Here is a 9956-nt window from a genome sequence, read left to right on the forward strand (position 1 = left end):
CAGCATTTCCAAAGCCTGGATTGTTCTCTTTTTCCACCTCTGGGACTCCAGGGCGAGGATAAAGGAAGGGACATTCAGTCAGGAACCTGGTTTCCATTTCAGATGGAGACTAATTGATTCGGACCTGAGCCTCTTCACTTCTCATTACCACCAGGAGCCACTGAGTTCCTTTCATGTTGCAGGAGACCCAGTCCTCTCCCTCTCCAGCAAAGGTGGTGGCTTAACCCATTCCTGGCCCGCAAATGTTAGTATGTCCAGGCCAGTGCATGCTTGCAGAGCAGAGGGCAGTGGGGAGGAATCCACGCAGGGGCAAGATACAGAATAAAGTGCCACCCACTCCACACCTCGGTTTCAGGCTATTGGACACCATCTGGCCTGAATCCCTCCTGTATGCTTCCCATGCTCCTGTCCCTGCAGCTGAACTGGACAGACCCTTAAAGGCCATCTCCCAGGCATTTCAAGGATCAAGATTAGAAATCCCACTTATTGTCCTGAGTGTGATCTTGTGTAAGTTATTTAATTCTTTTGTGTTGCATACTTCTTAATTACAGAATGTATTGGGCCTTTTTGCTTCCATCTGGAATATTTCATTTTAATAAATTTTTAAAAATAGTTTATATGGTAAAAAAAATAATGAAAGTAGTTTTCTGTTTCCAGAGGAAAAAAAAAAATACGCTTCTATGTCCTTGGAGAGATTTGAGCAGCTTTTGGATCTTCAACTGTGCACTGGAGTGTCGATTGACTTCAATCACAACTTCAGTCATTTGTTAAAACTAAAATCATGCTATAAAGATAAGTGAAGAGACTGAGCAAGCAGAAACCAAGGTTGATCAGAGCTTCTTCGGTGTGTAACTTCGACTGTCCTCAGCTGTATATTTCTGTCGGATCAAACAAGCCCATGTCACCATGAGGCACCATGATGAGCTGAGATATAGTTCAAGTGGCAACAGGCAAGTTGAGAAGGAAGATGAACCAGTGCAATGAAAGGAGCATTCATACAGTAACAATGGTGTGGCCAACCAGTTCTGGAACTACCCACTTGTTTAATTTCAAGCAACATGATCTGGCATGAATGTAACCACATTCTAAATCAGGCCAAGTAATCACGGAGGACACCGAGAGGAAGACGAGCATGCAACAGTGGGGAGACAGACAGAACCCCCCCACCACACACACACACACACACACACACACACACACACTGCCGCCACCCTCCTGCCAGACTCATTTCTATTCGTTTTCAGTACAAAATCAATATATGCCTTTGGTAAGAAAAAAATTAATATGTAAATATCTAAAGTCATCCCATTAACGGTTTTGTGTGTAGACTTTCAAATCTTTTCAAGCTGAACTTTAAATACCTCAATATATAATTACGTGGGTTTTTGCTTTGTTTTACAAATGTGATGTATATGCTACTGACTGTTCTAAAATAGGTTTTTTTTACTCAATAAATTGTGCATATTCTTCATCTAGAGTTGTATATTTCTACTTCAATCTTTATAGCAGCTGCATAGGATTCCATAAAAGGTGCCATGATTTATCTACCTGCTTTCCTAATGATAAGCAGGTAGGTTGTCTCTAAGATTTCATTATTCCAAAAATACTGTGATGAACTTTCTTTGTAACACACTCAATTGGGTTGATAGCTCAGCTCAAGATTCACATGGTGAGGGGTTAAGTCTCAGCGCTATCACCCCTAAAGCCTGAGTTCAATCCCCAGCCAAGGAAATAACTCACATGGCACAGCAAATCTCTCCTGTCTCACCGCTGTTCCCCTCAGCAGTGTGTTTCAGTCAATCTGCCTGTTTTTCTGCCCACTCTCTTTGGTGAATCCTCTCACCTCCCCCGCTTCCCGCACCTCTGGCCCACACCCCAGCTCTTGAATGCATAAACAAATAAAACTTAAAAAAAAACCTTTAAAAAAAAAGATTCAAACAATGGTAATAATGCCTGGGATACTCCTCATCTTGGGGACCATCTCATCCTCTGCACCCTTGAATCTGTAGTGTATATATGTGCTGGTTTGGAGGCCACTTGTGTCCCCACCACCCTGTTTCCAGGGCTGCCATGGGGTCCTAGGGTGGCGAGCAGACTGCAAGCTGAATCACAGCAGAGTCCCTTCCCAGGATCTTCCACCTGGACCCAGGAGAGAGAGGCCTTATTATCTTTCCAGTTAGGAGGCAAGGATGACAAAAACCCAGGAGCTGTCAGATGGCATGAGAGAAGGAAATCAACATAGAGCCGCAGAGTTAAAGGAGACTTTCTCATTTTTTAACCAAAGAACTAGGTTCTTTCCTTGGCTTCTAACATTCTCTGATTCTGGGGCAGCAGTTTGCAGGGGAAGCCAGGGCTCCTCCCACCCTTACTTTCTACTCCATCAAAGTCTGAGAGCTGGAGCTTCTGAGCCCTGGAAGATCAGGGATCTCTCTAGGAAAGCCCTTTCTTCTTCTCACTGGAGTATCTTCTCGCTGAAATTGCATCTGTACTGCATGAACTAACTTCTTTGGGAGGTCTCCTTTGAAAGCTATCACACAATATCTCAGGGCACTTTTTATATTTTTATTTATTTATTTTGTATTGAGGTAACATGGGTTTACAACAGTGTATATGTGATTTAGAGCTATAGGAGCACACTCCTTCAGATGTTCGTTACCACACCACATCCACCACCAAAGCTCCCAGAGTCCTTCACCACAGCCCACTGGGCCTCGCCCCTCGTTGCTCTCCCCTTCTCACTCCCCCACTGGCAGCCTCACTTCTGAACCTTTGTTTCATTTCTCTGCATTCCACATATCTCAGCATAGCTCTCAGGTCTTTCATGACAGCAAACATGAGAGCAGGAGAGATAAAGCAGGAGAACGGTGGACACATTCCATTATTCAACAAACATTTATGAAATACCGCCAATGTCCCAGCACAGGGGTGGAAAGTTTCCAAGGTCCTGGCCCCCCCATCATGGACTACTATCCCTCCAGGCTCTCTGATATCCTCCCTATGTCCATCCAGCCATCATTTGAGGCAGCTGCGACGTTCATGTGAGCACGCCACCCAACACCACTCAACTCCTCGCCTCCATAGACCTCAACTCCTTTTCCCTTCCTTCCTGCATAAAATGAGGATTGCCCACTTCATAGGGTTCTTCTAAGGATCAAATGATTTCGTGCATGTAAGTGTGCATTGTAAATGGACAAGTGCCGCTAGATTAACACCCAGGAAGAGGAAGCTCAGGGGGAAAGAAAGAGGCAGGAGGGGAGGGAGCGGTGGATAATTGCGAGGGCAGAGAAGGGCAGGCCCTGAGGACCCCACACTGATAGAAGTGGCCAGTAGGACTGGATATTGGGGCTGGGTCAGAGTGGGGGAGGAGAGGTACTTTGGAATGTAAAAAGCATGCAGTTTCCAACCAGGAGTGAGACCCTCCCAGCTCCAGCATTGTTTATTCTCTTGATGGGGGGTGGTCTCAAGAGATTTCTGTGACCTGTTTGGAGCAGGGGCCTCCTGAGGCCTGGCAGCCTCTCCCTGGGATATCTGTCCATCTGTCCTTCCTCTCTCCCCAGCCCTAGAATCAGGCAAGATTCTCAGCGGAAGCTCCCTCTTTCCCCCACCTGTTTCTCAGATTTCCTGAGCCAGACCAGGAGATGCTTCCACCTGGGAACACTGAGGGGAACGGAGGGGGCTAGATTTGGACACTCCCCACCCCACCACCACCTCAAGGGCCACAGGGGGCAGTTGGGGGCAGACAGCTTGGGGATGTGCGGCTCCCCTAAGGCGGGGCTGGGATATCAAAGCTGGAAGCTGGGGGGGTGGGGGGCATGTCAGCCCAGCTTTGTCAGCCCCGCTCCCATCAATGCATGAAAGCCTGGCTGTACAAACTGCATTCGCCTCGCTCTCAACCTGCATTCCCGATTGGTCATGGCCTGGCCCCAGCTGCATTCCTGGGCTAGAGGAGGCAGAGGGGCCTGGCCTCTTTGTTCTTCCCAAATCAGAGCTCAGAACCATGACAGGCTGATCACATTACCCAGCTGAGGTCAGCCTGGCAGGAATGACCCCCCTCCAGGGCCCTCCCCCACCCCACCAAGACAGAGCTACACACCCCATACCACCTAGTTCCTTACCTGTACCCCGATGGCAGGCTGCAGTGGGTCTTATTTCAGGAAGGGAAGACTCCCAAACCACAATTTTCTGCTGCCTCCTTCCAAGATCAGATGCTGGGAGCAGTGCCCAGACCTTCATTCCAGGGCTTGTCCAATTTCCCACCATCTCCAAGGACATGCAGCTGCTCCAGGGGGTCCAAATGTCCCAATAGTCATTGGACAGCTCAGAACCACATAGCATGTTCCTAGGTGGCATTTCGGTTTCAGGACAAGCCAAGCTTTCAGAGACAGATGCATTTATGTCATAAGCCCCATTTAAGCCACTGACCCTTCTCCTGGGAGTGAAATCTTTTCACCCTTTTCCTCTCCCAAGAATGCAAATTTGAACATCTGATCTGCCTGTTTTGAATCCTGGCTCTGCCACTTTTCTTGCTGTGTGACTTTGGATGACTTATTTAACTTGTCTGGGCCTCACTTTCCTCATTTGTGAAACTGGGAAAACCCTGGCAATTAAAAAAGCTCCTGTGTGAGAGGTGGATGGCATGTTGAGATATGTGACAAATGTTACTTTTCCTGCTCTCTTCCCTTCCCCCTCAAGTGAGTGGCCTCAAGCAGAGTCATCAGGATCATTAATACCCTTTCCTCCTTTCTCTGAATTCCTAAAGCCCCAAGAGTGAGGGCCAAACTATCTGGAGACAGCTATACACAAATTATCCTGTGTTGCTCTGAATAGTTTTATATGTCAGTCTTTGTCTCCCCAGCAAGCCTGTTGGTATTCCAGGAAAGACCTTTTACTTTGTTATTCATTCAACAAATATGCATTGAGAAGAAGCAGACCCCTGAGGCCTCAGCAGGGGAGACAGCAGTCAAGGTCGCTGCTCTTCCAAAGAGAAATGGGCAGTGAGTGGACAGACAGGCAGATAAGGGCCCATCACACTGTAAGTTGCAGCAAAGTTTCCCCCATTGCAAAGATGGGGAAGTCTAGGCCTTAGGGCCCCAGGAAGTTGCCACTGAGTAAATGACATTTAACCTGAGATCTGAAGTATAATGGGGGACAAGGGACGGAAAACAGTCCCCGTGGAGAGTGGAAGAGCAGCTGTGAGAGGGTCAGGGCCTCTGCAGCTCCATAAGGAATCCAGATTGTGTTCTAAGAGAACTTAAGAAGTCATTTTGAGGTGGTGATGGAGGAAAGGCCTAATCCATTGTGACCCCACACAGAAAAGAAAGTGGCTGTGGCCAGGAATGGAAAATGGTGAAATTTGTGAGGCTGCTGGACAGCAGTCCAGCCTGGAGGTACACTATCTTTTTTGATCTTAAGAGTTTTCCTGGTTTTACACTGAGGCCCAGAGAAGTTAAGTAAGTCATCCAAAGTCACACAGCAACTAAGTGGCAGAGTCAGGAATTAAACCAGGCAGGTCAGGTATCAAAGTTTGAGTTCTTGTAACTAACACATAGGAAAGGAAGAGGGTGGGTATAGCTCCACCCCCAGGCAAAGTGATATAGATCAGTGACTTGGGCTTCACAGGGGCTGCAGAGATGGAGAGGAAGAAAGGTCCAGAGGGGCTGCTCCCCAAATGTCCAATTACATTTTGGGGTCAGGTTGGTCTGGGAAGAGCACGCATTGACTTGCTGTTATTATAATTATGCAAGAAATGTGAACATCCCTGGAACTGCCCACCATCATGACTAATGGGATATTTTCAGAGATTTCCAACACCAAGGCCTCCTTTTATTACACTCACTCTCACCCATGAATTGTTTGGAACAATCCTTTTCCACTAAACAAACTGAATCTGTTAAATTACTAATTAACTTTGTTGCCTGGTGTTTTACTAATCAGAAGGTGGTTCTGCTGCAGAAGATACTGGCTGTTGCCACACTGAGATGATTGAATTTCAACCAAAGCAAAGAAGTGTGCGGTTTTTAGTTCATCTGAGCAACCTCTTAATTCATTTTTCCCAATGGATTTTATTGCTCACATATGAAAAACCACAGTCCCTGCCCTCAAGGACATTTAAGTCTTTTTGGAGATACAGACAAGAAAACAGCTGATCACATGAGAACATGAGAACATCCTACTCCAGGAAGCACAGGTTTGAGTGGGACATTCAGGAGACACCAAGTGTACTCTCGGGAGGTGTTAAGGACCAAATGCAGGAATTGAAGCTATAAGAAGTATCAGAAAGCTCACGCTCTCTCCCAAGTCTGCACCAAGGAAAGGCAATGTGATGTGAGGGCACAATGACAAAGCAGCCATCTATAAGCCGGGAGGAAGACTGTCACCAGCAAGCTGACCCGCACCTTGATCTTGGACTTCCATCCTCCAGAACTATGAGAAATAGATTCCTATTGATCAAGCCATCTGATCTATGTATTTGGTATGGCAGCAAAGCAGTCTAATACAGGAAGGGAGCTATAATTTCCCTGTGCCCCCTCAGATCCACTCAGCACCTATTATCACCCCACTCTGTACCCCAAGACCTAACTGCATCAATGGGGCTCCTCTGCCCTCTTGCTTCCAGCTGGGTGAGGTCATTTCCCTCCCCCATCAGTCACCAGGGATCAGCCAGCTGTGATCACCTAAGAATGCCACAGTGCCTGTCAGGTAGCCCCTTCTTATCACTACTGGGGTCCAGAAAATGCCCCCTTCCCTTGAGCCTTTAGGTCCAGGATTGATGAGGACTGAGATGCTGTTGTTAGCTATTTCACCACCCCTCCTTCCTACCCCTTAATGTCTTTGTTAATAGTCCCTTCTTAAGGTCTCATCAATTACCTGGTTAGAATGAGCCATCTGTTTCTGCTGGGAACCTGACTTCGGCATAAGGTTGAAAAAGACTTCCCAGAGGGGTGACATTTCAGGTGCTTTCTAAAAGGTGAGTAGGAGTCTTATTGCAGGAAATACACGATTTCTATGAAGTTTTTACTAACACTAAAATAACCACCCCCCCAATCTCCCAGGACACTCAGGGCTGGGTGTGTCCAGACTTGGACTCACCCATCCAGAGCCAAACAAGGCTGCACAGGCCCACATTCAGAGTCCGGGCTTTCTCCTTTCAGCCAGACCCAAAGGTGGGAGGAGAGAAAACTGGGGGCTGCATGCACTGGAGGTGGTTCCCTATCACACCACTCTGGGCTTTCCTGGAACATGAGGGGAGGCCCTGCCATTTCCAACCCATTCTCAGCCCCTCAGAGAGCCACCCTGCCAAGAGCACATGGAAATGATACCTTGGGAAGGAACAGCCCTTCCACCACCTCCCCTGGCCCCTCAGGCTGAAGGGGAGCAGCTGCCTGGAAGATCAGGTTTCAGGAAAAACAGGCCTCCCTCTCCTGTGGGGCAATCTGGGCATCGGGACACCTGCTGAGGGCTCACCACCCCCCATCCCACCACGCTATCCCCCCACCCCCAGATGGGAAAGGACTGAGCCAGGTTGCAAGTCTGTCACGCTCCTCCGTCCCATCGTACAAATCTAGTCCCTTCCCCACTCCCTGTCATCTCCCATCAGACAATTTATGTTCATGCTTTTCAGAATCTGGTCTTCCCACCAGCTTAATGCAGCACCTGCCCATCTCCTCCCCCTGGCCCCTGCTTCCTGGGGCTGACCTCATCCTGTGCGTCTTTGTGGAGAAAACACTGCAGTGTTCTTGCTTCTGGGCAGTTGCCAGGCCCCATCCTCCAGCATCATCCCGTCGGCCATGCACCTCCAGCCTCCTGTCAATGCTCCCTTGTACTTTCATTTAAATAACACCAGCCACTCATCCTGTTCTGGGCCAGGCCCTTCAGGAGATGGTCCTCGCAATAGCCCCACCCGCTGGCATTGTCTTCTGTCTTAAAGGCTTGGCGCTGACCCCTGCTCCACACGGCCTGACTCCCCCATACAGTGTGCATCTTTGTGGGTAGAGGCCAGTGATGTGGCAGCTCCAGCTAACCTGTGGCCCCCACAGAGCAGCTACAAGTGTCATTTAAGGCAAAAATCAGGCTACATCAGTGCTCTGCTCAGAGGCTTCTGTTGCCCTTCCTTCTCACTTAGGATCCAAGCCAGTCTTTCTGACTTACCTGCAAGACCATGTGATCTATGTATACTCACACTCATACATACGCATTCTCACAAATTCACATGCACACTCACACATTAACACACACACATACACCCCACTTACATACTCACTCACAGCAAAAGGGCTCCTTGCTCTTTCTCACGGGTTCCCAGTGTGGCTCAGAGTAGTTGGCAAAGCCAGCCCCAGGACTCCGTGCTATGGGGCCAGAGCTCTATCCATCCTGTGAGGCTGCCGCCCAATGGCCCTGTCACAGCCTTAGGTGCTGCAGAGCCCAGGAGCTGTGTCATTTCCGAGCAGCTAGCTCCCAAGTGAGGCCTTTCTCTGGGACCTGTGGCCTCCTCCAACCCTCTGCTAATAATAGAGCCTTCAAGGGATCCCCTCCAACCCTTGTATTTTGCTCCCTCTTCTCCCTTTCTTCCTGACCCCAAACATCAGGTACCCTATCCCCAGTGTGCTCCAGAGTCCCTCCCCACCAGGCTGTGTGGTCCCCTCTAAAAAAAAAAAAAAATCACCCTCTCGGTGTTACCTACTGGAGTCATCAAGGCTGCTCCAATTACAGCTCACACACCCCTTCTCCCCTTCCCCCACCAAGTCCCATGCCCCAGGCTCTTCTCCACCCTACTAGCAGCTAGTCCCTTTCCCTCTGCAATTCTCAGTGGTATCTGACACCCCCCCACCTCCAGTGCCCCCGCCAATGGCACTGTGACCCTTTCTTAGCCAACCTTCGCATAGGGACCCTGCAAAGGCAGAGGTTCCTGTGCTTACCTGGTCCCTGGCATTTGGTGCCCAATTCATGCCTGTGGATTTAAAGAGTTCTCAGAGGGGAGACTGAGGTGGGTCAAAAAAAGAGGTGACACTGATCATGAAGCCAAGTCCACTGCAGGTCTAATCCCGGCAGAGCTGCCAAGAACACACGTGACTCTGGCAGCTGTCAGTTCTCACAATACATTTCAGGTGCACATGGTAGGCAGCATTTGAGAGGACCCCGTGACTTTTGTGTGTTGATGTTGTCCCTGGGGTTATGTTACAGTGTATAGCTGAAGACAGGTGATCTAGGTGAGGCCAAAATAATCAGCCAGCAAGGAAACAGGGTCCTCAGTCCTAGTCCCACACAAGTAGGGAGCCAACAACTACTATGAGCTGAGAAGTGGGTTCATCTCAGAACCTCTGGAAAGGAATGCAGCCTGGCTGACACCTTGATTTTGGACCGGGACTGAGCAGAGGCCCCAGGTGAGGCATGCGACACTGACTTCTGACCCACAGAAATGTGAATTAATGAACTTGTGCTATTTAAATTGCTACTTTCCAATAACTTATCACACAGTAATAGAAAAATAATATAAGTATGTCCCAAATATGAGTTGTACCTACACTAATTATTCATGATTTATCTGTATAAATCAGATGTAACTAGGCTTTCTATAATTTTTTTCTTTTTTTTTGAGATTTTAATTATTTATTTTTGCATAAAAGAACTGGGGTATAGGCCAGAGGTGCAGGAAGAGGGGAGTGAAAGGATTCACCAGAGATAGAGAGGGGAGCAGAACAGGTGGATCTACTGCAATACACTGCTTAGACTAGGAGAGCAGGCGAGGCAGGAGAGGTCTGTGCCATGTGTGTCAGCTCCCTGGCCAGGGATCGAACACAGACTGTAGAATACAGGCTATCGCAGTGATAGAGGTGAGACTTAGCCCTAGGCCACCAAGGAGGCCCCTGTAATTTTTTTTTCTTTTTGCTAAATCCCACAACCCTATATCCCAGGCAGGTCACAAGGACAGGCCAGATAGGGCTGGGTCAAAGGGTCAC

The 9956-nt window shown here is 48.5% G+C and overlaps 1 pseudogene; it reads right to left on the bottom strand.

Moving 5' to 3' along the window:
• Positions 1-679: 679 nt before the first annotated feature.
• Positions 680-1005, bottom strand: LOC119239951 (protein cornichon homolog 4-like; annotated as a pseudogene).
• Positions 1006-9956: the final 8951 nt, after the last annotated feature.

This window comes from Talpa occidentalis, unplaced genomic scaffold, assembly GCF_014898055.3.
Source record: "Talpa occidentalis isolate TD23 unplaced genomic scaffold, MPIMG_talOcc4v2.1 talOcc4.12, whole genome shotgun sequence".
In the NCBI taxonomy this organism is placed as follows: Eukaryota; Metazoa; Chordata; class Mammalia; order Eulipotyphla; family Talpidae; genus Talpa; species Talpa occidentalis.